The sequence below is a fragment of the Sorex fumeus genome, unplaced genomic scaffold (genome assembly GCF_029834395.1).
Source record: "Sorex fumeus unplaced genomic scaffold, SorFum_2.1 ptg000013l, whole genome shotgun sequence".
NCBI classification, from domain to species: Eukaryota; Metazoa; Chordata; class Mammalia; order Eulipotyphla; family Soricidae; genus Sorex; species Sorex fumeus.
The window spans coordinates 11,922,017-11,937,500 of NW_026606070.1; the positions used below are offsets into that span (position 1 = coordinate 11,922,017).

At 45.5% G+C, this 15,484-nt stretch overlaps 1 protein-coding gene across 3 annotated transcripts in view; it reads right to left on the reverse strand.

Moving 5' to 3' along the window:
* The window catches only part of SHROOM3 (shroom family member 3), a 341,326-nt gene that overhangs the window by 235,650 nt on the left and 90,192 nt on the right, over positions 1-15,484 (reverse strand). The window lies entirely within an intron of this gene.

A 15,484-nucleotide genomic window follows, 5' to 3' on the forward strand; every position in this document is an offset into this window, starting at 1 on the left:
CTCCAGGGATCACTCCTGTTCACAGAGCCAGGAATAGTCCCTAAACACCACCAAGTCCAAATCCAATAATAAGGACAATTAAAAAAAAACGAATTAAAAGCAAAAATCTGTATGCCAGAAAGTTCAGTCAAGGAAAGAAGATAACTAGACAGAGAAGCTATCTGGCATGTGACCTTGATAAGAACATATGTTTGAACTTGGGAGTTCCAGCAAGGAACTCCCTAAGAGCTTGGAAATGCAGGAAATAAGATTGTTTTGTGGGCAAATAATCTGCAAAGTCAATGCACAATGAGTCAGAGTGGGGGTAAGGAAAAGGCAAATGAAAGAACTGAAATAACCCCTCAGGCTCCACCCAGCTCTGAAGCGTGGGACTCTGCTCTCTCCACCTTCCAGGACGTCACCTTAGGGTGCACCTACAGAACCCAAGCACTGGACCAGATCCACCCTTGCAACAATCTCCTTTCTTGGACCCTGGGTCTCTACATTGCATTCCACGGAAGCTTGAAACTTAAAAACAATTCTATAGGTGAAAAATAACACAAGATTTTATTTATTTATTTATTATTATTATTATTATTATTATTATTTTGCCCTACCTGATTATTTGGAGAACAAGCACTGGAAACCGAGTCTTAATATTCCCTCATCTCGAAGACACCAGATACTACCTCAGGCACAGAAGGAAGTTCTGTAGTTGCAAAAAGAAAACTGGTTTCAAGTTTGGTTGCCTTATTTTTCACTAAATTGACAGTCCATAGATTTTGTCTGACTAGCTTAAAAATATTTGGTTATTATTTTTCACACTTAAACAGCTGCCTTGATTAAGGAGAAAGGGTATTGAATAAGCTTACAACGGTTTTGCTTCATTCTGTGGTGCTGGCATAAACAAATCCAGTGTCTCCCATATGTGAGGCAGGCGCTGTACTGAACCACATCTCTTGCTCCTCATCACTTTGATTTTTATTTTATTTGTTGGGGGGGCACACCTGGTAGTGTTCAGGCCTTCCTCCTGGCTCTGTATTCAGGGATCATTCATGGACCCAAGGGTGCTGAGGATCAAAACAGTCAACTGTATTGGTAGGTAAGCAAGCACCTTCACTCTTGTACTCCCTCTTTAATCCATCACTTTGATTCTTACATTCAGAACAACATAATGACTGGGTGTTGCTTTGAGACTGAATGGGATTACCCTCTGCTTTAGCATTATCATATTCTTGAAGATGGTGTCCAAAGACTCTTCCCCTTTTCTACCACTGATCTGCTGAATCTGCTGGAACAGCCAGCCTCTTGGAGACATATAGGAATGGGCTGGAAATAGGCATATAATGATGAGAGCAAGTGTTTCCTGCTCAGTGAGAATAGAGACAAATGGAAATAGGAAATCCCCCATACGTGCACTTTCCCTGAACTGTGTTTCTACCTTTTCCAGTCTTGTCATCTCTCCAACCTCATTCCAACAGATTAATGAAGTAAACTTAAACTATTAATAGGACATATCTGTGAGTAAAACAGAACAAAATAATGCCTTGTCAAGACTTGCTGAGCTGGTTCTTGAGCTTCCTGAGTGTTGGAAATGAATTCCTGCACTTTCTCAATGCTGAGGACAGTATTTTATTCCAAGTGGAATAGGAAACCAAAAAGTTTATACTATGCTGCTACTAATTGCAGAAGAAGGAAGCCTTCAAGAGCAAGTTGGCAGAGAAAGCCAGGGTAGGTTCCAATGGGCTTTGTCACTGACATTCCCAGGGAGGAATTAGTTGTTTGATGCCCTTGTTCATGACTTTCCAGATTCTCTCTGTGCAATAGAGTAAGAGGAAATTATCCTTTACATGTTTCCTGACTTCTGGCTAAATTGGTTGGCTGGCCCAGGACTGTAAGAATGGGCATTGTAATTTGGTATTTGGTTATTAAGTGTTATACTGAATACTTTGTGGATATCTATACTTAATCCTTAAGCCAACCCCATGAACAAATTGTCATGAATATGGATATATATGGTAGCAAATTCATGGCAATATTTCCATTTTTGTTCCTATGTCAGCACCTCCTTGAGAACTGAGAGAGCAATCTCTGGCCAACAGCTCTTTACCATTCACAGAGCACTGGGGAGGGAGATCTCAGGTTTGGACAGAGTTAAGTATCTTGTCGGGGCTAAGAAAATTGTCAAACTGAAACTTACACACAAGGCTAGGACTACAAAGTGTGTATTCTTAACTGCCTCACTCTGCACCCTCCCATTATTTGTGTGATGTGAAATTCTCATAAACATCTCTCCAAAGGATTGATTGTATTTTCTTTTATGTGACTAATGATTATAACCGAGTCCTGTAATGCTGCTAGGGCATTGGGATACAGGCATCATCCTGTGCTGTAAGGTCAGGACTTAACAAGTGTCGCTAGGGAAATGCCATCATTTCATTGGCTACACTGTGAAAGTATTTTACTATCAGGACACTGTGAGAGAGGGTGGTAGAGATAAAAATTGAAATCCAGGCAAAGTGCAGCTCATACTAGGCTGCAAAGATCGGTTGCTAATGTTTTTCGGCTAATTTAATGCACTCCAGGACAACCTGGAAAGGGAATTTGCTTTCCTTGGCAATTTTTCTTCTCTGAGGCTTTCAAAAAGAAGTTCCTCAGAACTAGCTTCTCCAAAGACCAACTCCGACATGTGACTCAGTGTCCTCCGACATGTGACTGTTCCGTCCGAAGGATAAAAAGATGAGCTAGGATTCTTCTTCAAGCAAAGCTGTTCTGGCCTTGTCGGCAGCATGCCCAGTTATTAGAAGTTTGTGTGAGAGTAAGAGCTAAAGGGCTTATGACCTTGCCCCTCTACCCAGAAACCGAATCTTACCTTGGCTTCCTTTCCTCCACGTTATCTTCTTTCTTTTGAGAATTCTTATTGCTTACTCATCTAGAATGTTCAATTCCATGCCAGAACGACAGACACATTTTCTTTCTTTTTTTAATTTTTTTTGCTTTGGTTTTTGGGTTACACCTGGCAATGCACAGGGGTTACTCCTGGCTCTGCACTAAGGAGTTCCTCCTGGCGGTGCTCAGGGGACCATATGGGATGCTGGGAATCCAACCCAGGTCGGCCACGTGCAAGGCAAATGCCTTCCCCGCTGTGCTATCTCTCCAGTCCCCTACAGACACATTTTAATCCTAAGGAAACACCCACCCATCCCAGCCGAGTCTATTCTCAGATAAGCCTGACAGGAAGCCAGAGGTGAGTATCTCCTCACAAGGTTCACAGCGCCATGGAGACTGAGAAGTCAAGCTGTGGCAGTGAGCAGCCATCACAGTTACGGGTTCGAGTCTTCTGGGGTCGGACCTTCCAGCTGCCTCTTCTTGAAGCAGATTCTCCACATAGGAGGGAAATATGAAGTTCATGCCTGCCGGTCAACTCAAAAAGTCTTCAGCCAGGTTTCACTGATGGTTGTCCAGCCCCTTGGAATCTGGACCCTCCAAAACTAGCTCATGGCAGAAACAGCAAAAACTTTCATTTGCCCCTAAAGCCTTTCCCATCTTCCTGGCAAGCAACAGCTTTTTCAGATAAAATCAGCAGTTTTGATATTAAGAATGAGAATCTCTGAAGGAGAAAGTGATTGTCAGCTCTTCTTACCTCAAGAGAATTGAAGTAGGAGCCCCAGCACGGAGGAAATGCTGCCTAAGGGGTTTTCAGGAGCAAAATTGGTAAGACATGAAGTTTGACGAACTCCACTATTCCACGTGTAGGAAAGTTCTGCTGTTTGCCTGGTCACTTGACTGCGATCCCTATCCAAACATGCCATGAAACGACTAGGGAGTAGGTTTGAAGCTACCACTCAGACAATCAAAAGAATAAAATTCTGTAAATTTTTTTTCACCCCCTTCTAAATAAATATAGAGGTTATTATTATTTTTTCAGAATCTTTGCTGCGGGGCTGGAGTGATCGCATAGTGGCTAGGGCATTTGCCTTGCACATGGCCGACCCGGGTTCGATTCCGAGCATCCCATATGGTTCCCCGAGAACTGCCAGGAGTAATTCCTGAGTGCATGGACCAGGAGTAACCTCTGTGCATTGTTGAGTCACTGTCACTGTCATAGTCCTCCCGTTGTTCATTGATTTGCTTGAGCAGACCCAGTAACATCTCCATTGTGACACTTGTTAACTGTGTTTGGCATATCGAATATGTCACAGGGAGCTTGCCAGGCTTTGCCATGCAGGCGAGATACTCTCGGTAGCTTGCTGGGCTCTCCGAGAGGGGTGGAGGAATCAAACCTGGGTCGGCCATTTTGGCCGTGTGCAAGGCAAATGCCCTACCCTCTGTGCTATAGCTCCAGCATTGTTGGGTATGATCCAAAAAAGAAAAATAAAAGAATCTTTGCTGAGTTGAAAGAAAAAAGAATGTGAACATGAGAGCTAGAGCACTTGATCACTTGACTTCCCGTTAATCGTCGATCTGCTCGAGCGGGCACCAGTAACGTCTCCATTTGTCCCTGTCGCGTGCTAGTGTAGCCCAGTGGCGTCTGTTTGTTCTAGGAACATGAAGATCCTCAAACTGATCGTTAAGGATCTTGATGAAGAAGTCTGACCATCTGGTAGGTGGGCGGCCACAGGATCTTTTGACATCCTGTGGAATCCAGTTGGTAACAGCTCTAGTCCAGTGGTCGTCTCCAAATCTCATTACGTGTCCAGCCCATCTGATTTTTGACGCCTTGGCAAACAAGACAGCGTTGGGGGGGGGGGAGGACATGAGAGCTAACAGTGCACAAACCCTGGGGGATTGGGGGAGTGTCTGGGATGGAAAACAGAAACTCTCCAGGGGGCCTGAGGCTCTTGGAACTGAGGACTTGAGTCTCCACTTTCCATCATACACCCTGCGAGAGGGTGCAGAGACTTAGCTCAGTGAAAGGAAGCCTCCTTTGCATATATATGTGGCCCCAAGTGAGATCCCCAGTACCCCTGGCCCTAAGCACTGAAATCTTCGGCACAGTTGGGTGCAATGCCCAGGGCGACACCAAGTGTGTGGACCCTGACACAGCAAAGATATCACCAAAAACTTGTAAGGAAAATCATCTTCCCGAGAGCTCCGACTTTGGGGTAGGGCCACCTCCCCTGAGTCACCATCAATTTCCTGCGGGATTAGAGCAGTAGAGAGCACAGCTAGCCGTGTCCTTCCAAGCCTGCCCATTCCTAAACTTCCTAGAGTCTGGTGCAGAGAAAGTCAACTGACTGGGATTGCCCTAAAGGTGTGTGAGCTGGATGCCAGTGGGCAGGGTTAGAGCATCCACAATGGTGCAGAGAACAATGGCGACAGACATTGGAAGCCAAGGCCAACTAGGACTCTTTCCAAGAAGGCCCCCACAGCTGCCCAGATCATCCTGAAGGAAGTTTCAGGATAAAACTTGATAATCGTGTCAAGATTATCCTTGGGGAGTTTTCAAGGAAGGGAGGAGGAGGACACTGGGATCCATGGAGCATTCCTGGCAGACAGGCTGGTTTTCTTGGGTGTAGCCTGACTTCCTGACCCAGCTCCTGCCATTTCACCCTGGATCCTCATGGAAGCACCTGCTCATGCCTCCCCAGCAAAAGCAGTTGGTGTCTGGGTAGTGCCCGGTGAGAAACACACCTTCCTGGATCTGGGAGAAGTGAGTTGGCAAAACACTTTCCTCCTGCGCTCAGGAGGAAGATCCCAAGGCAGCCTTTCATCATGAGGGACACTTTCTGCAGCAGAACTGAGATTGTTGATTATTGATTATTGGGGGTTTTCACCTCCCACAGAGGAAGGAAGGAAGGAAGGGAGGGAGGGAGGGAGGGAGGGAGGGAGGGAGGGAGGAAGGAAGGAAGGAAGGAAGGAAGGAAGGAAGGAAGGAAGGAAGGAAGGAAGGGCGGGCTAGGTTTTAAACCAGAAATAGTAACTAAATTTCTCTTGAATTAGAAAGATTTTATTCCCTACTATCAAGAGAATTTGGGCTCCTGAGTTACTTTAATTCACTTATAGAGATAGAAATTTACATCTTAGCTCACTAGACATTGGTGCTAGTAAAAATTTCTTGTCTCAACACATTTGAGCAGAACTTATTCTTTGCTACTATTTCAATGTTATCTTTCCTCAGATTTTAGAAGGAGAGACTGGTTGCTCTTCAGTTTTGATGCTCTTCAGTTTTCATTTACCACACCCTGTGGTGCTCAGGTTATTCTCTGAGCATTCCCAGGGGTCCATGTGGTGCCAGGGGCTGAACTCAGGCCTCCTGCATGGGACGCCTGCACACTGGCCCTCTGGGCTGTCTTTTTGATGCTCTCATTGACGTTCTCTGAAAGGTATTTTAATCCTCAGTGCAGGAGTAAGAATTTTTCAAGATAGTGGCAGAGGTAGGGAAGAGGAAACCGTGACTGTGCCCTTGTACGTCACCTTCCTTCATGGAACCCATCTCCAGGATGAACCCTGCTTCTCGCTGAGTGCGGTTCTGGAAGCCCGTCCTTAGCCATCAGCACAGAACACTTCCAGGTAGGCTGGCTGGGACCTGGGCCAGCCAACACCACGGGCAGGCCTGTGGGATTGAAGTGTCTTCGGTCTGCATCAGAAGTTCCCAAACTGACCTGCTTACCCCCTTTTCAGAAAAAGAAAAGAAAAGAAAAGAAAAGAAAAGAAAAGAAAAGAAAAGAAAAGAAAAGAAGGGGCTGGAGTGATAGGACAGAGGATAGGGTGTTTGCCTTGCACGCAGCCAACCGGGGTTCGATTCCCAGCATCCCATAAGCTACCGCCAGGAGTAATTCCTGAGTGCAGAGCCAGGAGTAACCCCTGTGCATGGCCGGGTATGAACCAAAGAGCCAAAAAATAAAAAATAAATAAAAGAAAGAAAGAAAAGAAAAGAAAAGAAAACCACCAAATAACCGCCCTGGCAATCTGCCTCCTCTAAGTGAACAAACAGAAAGTGCCACAATGGCACCCAAGGCTACCAGCTCCCTTAGCTCTCAGTCCAGCACCCTGAGAAGGTGGCATTGCTCACTCCACACTGTGCTGTGCTGGATGAGCCCTGAAACAGGAAACAACACTGAGCTGAAGCTGGCACCACGAAGGGCAAAGGAAAGACGTATGACAAGGTACTGCATCCAGTCAACCTTGAAACCGCAGCTTCTGAGCATTCCATGCTGACTTCATCGGCCCTGAATAGATCTAGCCAGTTTGAGCAAGGATTTCTGTGGCCCCCCCCCCCCTCCCAACCAAACCCTGAAACCTGACAGCAAGCCGAGCATCTTCTCCGGTCTTGTGTCTGAATGCACAGGGCTCCATGAGGCCAAGAAGGCACAGGCCAGGGGCAAAGTTCTTGCAAGTTTAAGGCCAGGAGTTTGATTCCCGCTCAGCCCCCTACATGCTGAGTGGGATTCCAACAATACTGTAATCTGGGATCCCCGTGCCAAGAGTGGTGATATCCATTGTTTGCGAGTGTTATTACCAAATGGGGTGACTCCTGGTGAGCACCATGAGCGAAGAATCCCAAACTGTGGGGTGCAGGAGACTTCCTGTCATTAAAACAACCACCCTAAATGGGGGAGTGGGGAGATGGCTGGGTGGGGGCTCAAGAAGAAGGAGGAGGAGGAGGAGGAAGAGGAGGAGGACGAGGAGGAGGACGAGGAGGAGGAGGAGGAGGAGGTCACAGGTGGAGAGAGAAAGCAGGCAGGGTTTCTGGCCCCTGCGCCTGTTCAGGAGGAAGGAACATTCCTTGTAAACCTTATATAAAACGAAGAATGTGTGTGCCCTTTGTTCCAAGAGATCGAGTGACTCCAAAGGAACAATCCATTCCACAAATTCCACTGACAGCTCATGACCAGGTGATGCAAGCGAGGGAACAGGATCCGGACTAACTGTATGATCTGCCAGGGCTATCGTCGCAGCGGCGGCCACAGGACTATTCTGTTTCACTGTCCAAGTCCTCTCCGACTCCTCTCTGCGGCACTTTCAGTCTCCTCTGGGCCAGGCCCTCAAATGAGCCACCAGACAGGACTCTTATCAACGTGCAAACATTGACTTTACAATGTGGCAGGTAAAAATAACCCGCCAGTGAGGCTGCGTGCGTCAGGGAAGGCCATTGTCCTGCGTGGTGGACGGTGTCCCCAAGACTTCCTCCTGGGGCCTCTGCTCTTCTTCCCTTTCCTTCCTGGCGCTGAAAACTGCCCACATCCTACAGGGCCTTTTGTCTTTAGCATGTCAGACTTCCCATCAGTGCTCCGCCTTTGAGCAGAGCAGACAAATCCCAGAACTGCTGAGGGGGGATGGGAAGGGGCAGTAGGCAGGGACCCATTAATATTTCATTTTTGACATCCAGAGGCACATGCATGCAAGAAGAGAGGGACATTCCCCAGGCTGAGTATCACAACGTGGGAGAAGAGATCAGGGGCAGGTCTGAGACACAAGTCCGGCAGCTCAGGGATGATGCCATAAGATCTTTTCCAATGAGACAGCAGGGAAATCTCGCTGGATTCACTTTCCTGAGTAATAAAGTTCAACAATAAAGCTGCATCCTTGGAACCACGAGGAACTGGAGATGGGTTTAGAGTCAATAATCTCACTAGTTAGAGCTACTTAAGAAAATTTTCTGTTCTTGCAAGAGTGAGAACTTTGGAGAAGTAGAAGCAGAGATGGGTTTAGAGTCTAGACTAGTGTAAGAGTCTAAAGTTGAAACAGAGATGGACTGAGAGTCTAAACTAGGGGACAGAGCTATAGTACAGCAGGTAGAGCGTTTGCCTTGCATGCAGCTGACCCAGGTTCAATTCTCGGTATCCCAAAAGGTCCCCTGAGCACCGCCAGGAGTAATTCCTGAGTGCAGAGAGTTTAAACTAGTCTTGCTAGTTAGAGCTACTTGATAATATTTTCTGTCCTTGCAAGAGTGAGAACCTTGAAAAAGTCTACTGAGAAAATTTTCAAAACTCTACCTTAAAAAAAGACATGCCCAAATCCAATTTAAAAAATGGGTAAAAGACAGGAAGAGAGAGACACTCAGCCCAATAGGGCATGTGATGACAAATGAAGCATAGGAAAATATGCCCAACACCATGAGCCATGAGGAAAATGCAAGTGAAGACCACAGTGAGTTAGCGTTGCATCTCTCACTAGAAGAACAACTGTAGCACTGTAGCACTGTCCTCCCGTTGTCCATCGATTTGCTCAAGTGGGCCCAGTAACGTCTCCACCGTGAGACTTGTTACTGTGTTTGGCATATCGAATATGTCATGCATAGCTTGCCAGGCTTTGCTGTGCAGGTGAGATACTCTCGATAGCAACAATTAAAAATATCAAATGTTGGACAAGATATGAAAAAACTTGACCTCACATACATTGCTGGGGAGCATCAAAGACATGGTGTTGGGTAGTTTCTTCAAAAACTAAACGTCATTTACCAATGACCTGGCAACTGCACTGGCCCTTCAAGCCCAGCACATCCAAATGGAGCAAAGCCATATCCTTACACTGACCCTCCTGCTCCCCTTTTCTTCCTCCAAGATCCCCTGCAGGACAAAGGGACACCAACCTCCCAGTGACCCCCAACCTCTCTCTGCTCCCTCTTACCGCCACATCTTCATCCACGCCACGCCAAGCCCTTTCAGTTTCTGCTCCATTCAGGATCTCTCATGTCCTCCCTTTTCCAGATGGCACTCCAGGGTTGTACCAGAAGTTGCAAGGGGCACTCCTGGCAGTGCTCAGAGGACATGGGGTGCTAAGCATCAAATCCAAGTCTTTGAACCATCTCCGTGGCCCTGTCCCTGGTTTCTGATCTGCTTTTTCCTCCTGGTCTCTCATCTGACCTTCCCTAGGCTTCCCACACTTCTCGCCCACAGATAAAGTCTTCGATTCTCCCGTGCTGATGGTCCACCATGACGTGACTGTCCCCTGCCATCTGAGAAAGCAAATTCTCTTAATGATATGCTTACTGCCTCTCCAGCTCCTACTCCTGCTGTTTTCACATGTGTAGGTTTTTCTGCTTCAGCTCTCTGGCCTGTGGGCAGTTCGCCATCTGCACCCTGACCCCAGCTGTGGACTCCTGCACCATCCCTAGAAACTGTGCAGTCGGGTATCACGTCTTTTGGAAACCTGCTCCAACTCACCCAGTTGATTTATCCTCAACCTCTTAGATCCTGTCACACGTGCTCTGAACTGGCCACGAAACAGCTTCCTTCCCTGTGTGTGGCAGCCCCCTCACCCCGCTGCCCCCAGTGTATATTGTTTTTAAAACTTCAGAAAATGTGCAAGAACGGTGTAATATGCACATAAAATTTCACCCAAAGCCCGATTGGTTAACATGCTGTCATGTCATACACGCCTCTTTTCTCTCTCCTCCCACTCTCTAGAAAATCTTGGTATAGATATTGCACTGCATCAAATGGTGTCTTGCAAGATACATATCTAGTATAATATGTGCCTGTGAATAAATTTCATTTGGAGATAGGGTCTTGGCAAATATAATCAAGTTTAGATGAAGTTTAAGATATTGTTTTATGATGGCCTGGTTGGATGATTGGTGCCTTTGTAAGGGAAGGGGAAATAAGGCCAAGGATGGGACTCAGCAATAGATCACTTGCCTTACATGTGTCATATACTAGATTCCAGAAAGAAAATAAAAAAGAAAGAAAGAATGAAAGAAGAAAAAGAGAGAGAGAAAGAAAGAAGGAAAGAAAGGAAGGAAGGAAGGAAGGAAGGAAAGAAAGAAAGAAAGAAAGAAAGAAAGAAAGAAAGAAAGAAAGAAAGGGGAAGGGAGGGGAGGGAAGGGGAAGGGGAAGGGAAGGGAAGGGAAGGGAAGGGAAGGGAAGGGAAGGGAAGGGAAGGAGGAAGGAAGGAAGGAAGGAAGGAAGGAAGGAAGGAAGGAAGGAAGGAAGGAAGGAATTAGAAAAGAGACCTAAAGAGAGAAGTCAAGGATTGTTGACAACTGCCAGAAAGTGGGAGAGGCCAGGAGGGATCTGCCCTGTGGGCTTCAGCGGGAACACAATCTGCCATCACCCTGATTTCTAGGCTCTAAAATGGTGAGATGTTCATTTCTGAGGTGTTCTTTGAGGGGATGCTCATAAGCAGTGACCAGTAGCCCAGAGGGTCCCTATTGGCCTTCTTGGCCAACAAGGTCATGGGATAGGACAAGGGCCTGAGGTTGCAATGCCACTCCAGCCCTCCTGTATCAGGGGTACCACTGCCTCCAAGGCCACACCCGGCAGTGCTGAGAGGGAGCCTCCAGGGCTGTTCCTGTTGATGCTCAGGGAACTATGTGTGCTGGGAATTGAACCCAGTTCCAGGGAATACATGTACCCGAACTGCTGTACTGTCTCCGAGCCCCTAATTTTCATGAGTTCGACTTACCCATTTTTTTTTTTTTTTTGCTTTTTGGGTCACACCTGGCGATGCACGGGGGCCACTCCTGGCTCTGCACTCAGGAGTCACTCCTGGCGGTGCTCAGGGGACCATATGGGATGCTGGGAATCGAACCCAGGTCGGCCACGTGCAAGGCAAATGCCCTACCCGCTGTGCTATCTCTCCAGCCCGACTTACCCATTCTATGCTAAATTGTTAAGTAGACCTGGGAAACTAATAAAATAACCATGCAAATATCTACAATATACTAAAGATATTAGTGTCCATAGATGAAAATGAAAAGACACTAGTAGATATATCAATGGACATTAATAGAAATATAATCTTTTGTTTATGTTCCTGGCAATGCTCTGCCTAGGGTGCAAAGCTGCGATTCATTCTTGAGGCTGGGAGCTGCCAACCCAGATCTACCAGAGCCAGAACCATCAGAGCTAAGGAGGAACATGAGATGCTGGAGATCCAACTCAGGGCCGCACACAAGCTAGCCACGGAAGTCATATCCTTGGCCCCAAATCCCCTTATACTGCATCTTGGAGTGAAGGCATCTGGCCATACCCAGCAGTGCTCTGGGCTTACTCCTGGCTCTGTGCTTAAAGATCACTCCTGGAAGTGCTCCAGGGACCAGCTGGAGATTGGACCAGGGATGACCGCATGCAGGCAAGTGCCTTATCCCCTGTGCTACCTCTTTGGTTCCAATACAAAATCATTTTGAAAGTAAATTTGGTAATATCACATTTACCCCTTAATATTTAAGTACGTATTTCCTAAGAATAAGGCTATCTCTTACATAATTGCAATACCATTATCACATTAAAAGTGTAGCATCAATACAATAAAAATACAGCAGCTTTTAAGTGTCCAAATTGTCCTAATTACTCTTTTTAAAAGAGCCATAATCCAAGCAAGCTTCATCCGTGTTTCTCTAATCTCCTTACTTGGCAACAGTTTTCTGCCTGATTTTCTTATTTTTCCTTTCTTGGCATTGACAGTTTTAAAGAGTCCAGGTGCAGTTTGTTTTGCTTTGAAATTTGGATTTATCTTTTTCTTATTCCTGATTTAATTCAGTTTAACAGAGAAGTTTGGAAAGTACAAGATGATTCCGTGTCTTTCTTAGTGCATCACTTCAGTAGGCTCATTATGTCATTTGACACATGACCTGTGACATTACTGATTTGGTTTCAAATCCCCATTATCTATTTGATCACATGGTTAAAGTAGAGGACAATGTCTTCTCATGCTCTTATCAAAATGCCTAGGAGCCCTGCCTTGCTCACTGAGTGAATGGATGGAAGAACGAATGAGATCACAATGGTGTTTTGGTGGTCAACACCACGTGGGAACATACCTTTGAAGACTGTGTAACCAGTACCTGTGTTCCTAAAACATAGATGGTGTTGTAAACCAACAGAACTTAACCAAACCACAGAAATGTGAAAATAGACAAAAATTTTAAAGATAAAAAACGATTTGTTTATAAAAAATAAGTTATTTGACTTTTTTATTTTTTTGGCTTTTTGGGTCACACCCGGCGATGCTCAGGGATTACTCCTGGCTCTGCACTCAGGACTTACCCCTGGCGGTGCTCAGGGGACCATATGGGATGCTGGGAATCGAACCCGGGTTGGCCGCATGCAAGGCAAATGCCCTACCTGTTGTGCTATTGCTCCATTCCCCAAAAAGAAGTTATTTGAACTATTTATGAGCTAATTTTATTTTTAATTTAGCTATCAGGAAACTCCTTATGGCAACATCATCCTCTTAAAATCACAAACATCACAGGAGCAGAGTGACTTTTTGATCCCCACTTCTGCACTAAGTTGTGAAATCTATTGCACAAGTAGAGGGGTGTTGGTGTTTATAGAATTCAACTGTGAGTCAGGATGGGGATATACAACACTTACAGATAAAGCAGATTATAACTTACATACTATTTTCTTTCAAGATATTTTATTTAGGCCCAAGCAATTTAAGGCTGATTTTCGGAGTTAAATAATGGGCTTATAATTGCAGCATTATAAAATGTTAATTATGGAAATGGTCCACTTATCTTTTAGCATCTTAAAACCCCAGAGTTTTATTGCCTATAAATCAATTTCTGTCCCTAATGCCTAATTATTGAATAATTCTATGAAAACACTCAACTCTTACTAAATCCTTAAGGGAACCAATATGTAGTGATTCATAAATGATTACAAAGTAAATCTGTATTTACAGAACTAACTACAACAAAATGCTGACTGAATTCAACAGCAGGTACACTGAGCTATCCCAGATTAAAAAAAAAAATAGGAAAAATGGATGCTGACTGCTAGCACAAAAGTTGCTGGTTCTCACACAGTGAAATGTCTCATCTATTATATATATATATATATATATATATATATATAGAGAGAGAGAGAGAGAGAGAGAGAGCACCCAATTTTAGCTTCTCAAAAACTGGGGAAAGCAGTGGGTGCTTGTTCCAACGGACTAATCTAAGTTAATGCCACGGGTTGACTGTGGCACAGGGATCTTCACCTACACTGGTGAAGAAAGTTGATGAGTTCTTCAAATCAGTATTTTAAGAGGTCCAACAGACAACGACGACAGGAAACTGGGGTGTTAACTGAAACTCCCGAGGTGCTGTCTGCACTTCTGGAATCATTCCAAAGAAGCCAGGGATGGCCTGGACCACGTCAGGGTGTCACCCGGCAATGGTGTGATGAGGGACCTCTTAGGTGTCAACTACATGGTTCCGAGGTCACCTGAATCACCTCGTGCAGATTATTTAACTCCATGTGTCGGTTTTCAGGTCCATGAGACAGCGATAGTGCTTACCTCACAGGGTTATTTTAGGATTGATGTGCGCTCCTATGTCAAAAATGCTTACAATGAATAAATGCTGCCAATTGTTACTAGTGTCACCAGTAGCCCCAGCGGCAATCAGCAGCAGAGGGTAAAAATAAAGCGAGGGCGTATAAAAAGGCAACGTGTTGGGACACGGCTTGATCTCTTCAAAGGCTTGAAACGCTGCCAAGAGGAAGAGGGATTAGATGAGTTCCATGTGACTTTGGGAGAAGATATCATATCAAAGGGTATAAATTAAGGAATTGAAATTCAAGCTCCACCTATAGGGAGCATCTTTTTCATGGTCAGTTATCTAGAGATCAGAGACTTGCTTTGAATGAGAGGTGTCCTAAGTTTCTGGGGCAAGCACGCCACCCTGAACGATCCTTTGGGATTTAAGTATTAGCTGGGAGACTGAACTGGCCGAGCCCAAAGAATCTCGCCTTGTGAGTCTATAATCAAATACAACCATGAAAGCATCAAGCGGAATGTTAAAGAACGATTAAAATATAAGAAGCTCCACACAAATGAAAAGTCTCTGTCGTCAGACCGTCACAGGGCACCTTGAGAATTTACTCATTAGTCACGCTTCCCATTTCCACCCAACAGAAGAATATTTCCACCCCCACAAAAAAGGAGAGAGGCTCAACAAAGAGATTTTATCCGACTAATCCACATTAGAGGCGCTTTATCTTCTAAAGGTTGAATTTCTAAAATCTGTTACTGTATGGAGTAAAAGCTACAGACAGTCAAACTTCCCAGAGACACTTGGGGTGTCAAGGGCCCCCCCTGTGCTGAGCCATGGCCTGGCTCCATTCCTGTTCCGGCCGCCTCTGTGTGAGCCCACTGACCGTTGGCCTCCTGGGTGGATGTGAGCTGGCACTTCCGGCTCATCACTCAATAAGAGTTGGTTTGAATTGCCAAATTTTAGGAAAAATAGAGGTGCTTACACAGTACGGTCAAGGCAGAGGTTTCTGTCCTGTGGGGTCACTGGTCCAGTATAGCTGGCCTTATAGTTGGGCACAGGCCTGGCAGGGGCACTTAGAAGCCACTCCCAGATTTTTCTATAACATGTGCAGCCAGAGAGCAGGTCCTAGTACGCTGGGAAAGAGAGAAAACCAGCAGGGACTCCGTCCTTGTCCCAGCTTCAGTTACCTAGAGGGTCTGGCATACTTTTGTTCTTTCAATGTGATGCAATAAACATCATCTTTTTGTTTATTGGGGTTTACGTCACTACTCTTAAAAAAAAAGGGAAGGGGTTTTAGTACAACCCTCAAAAGTTTGATTGCCCGCACTGTACTAATCTCAACAAAGTGTA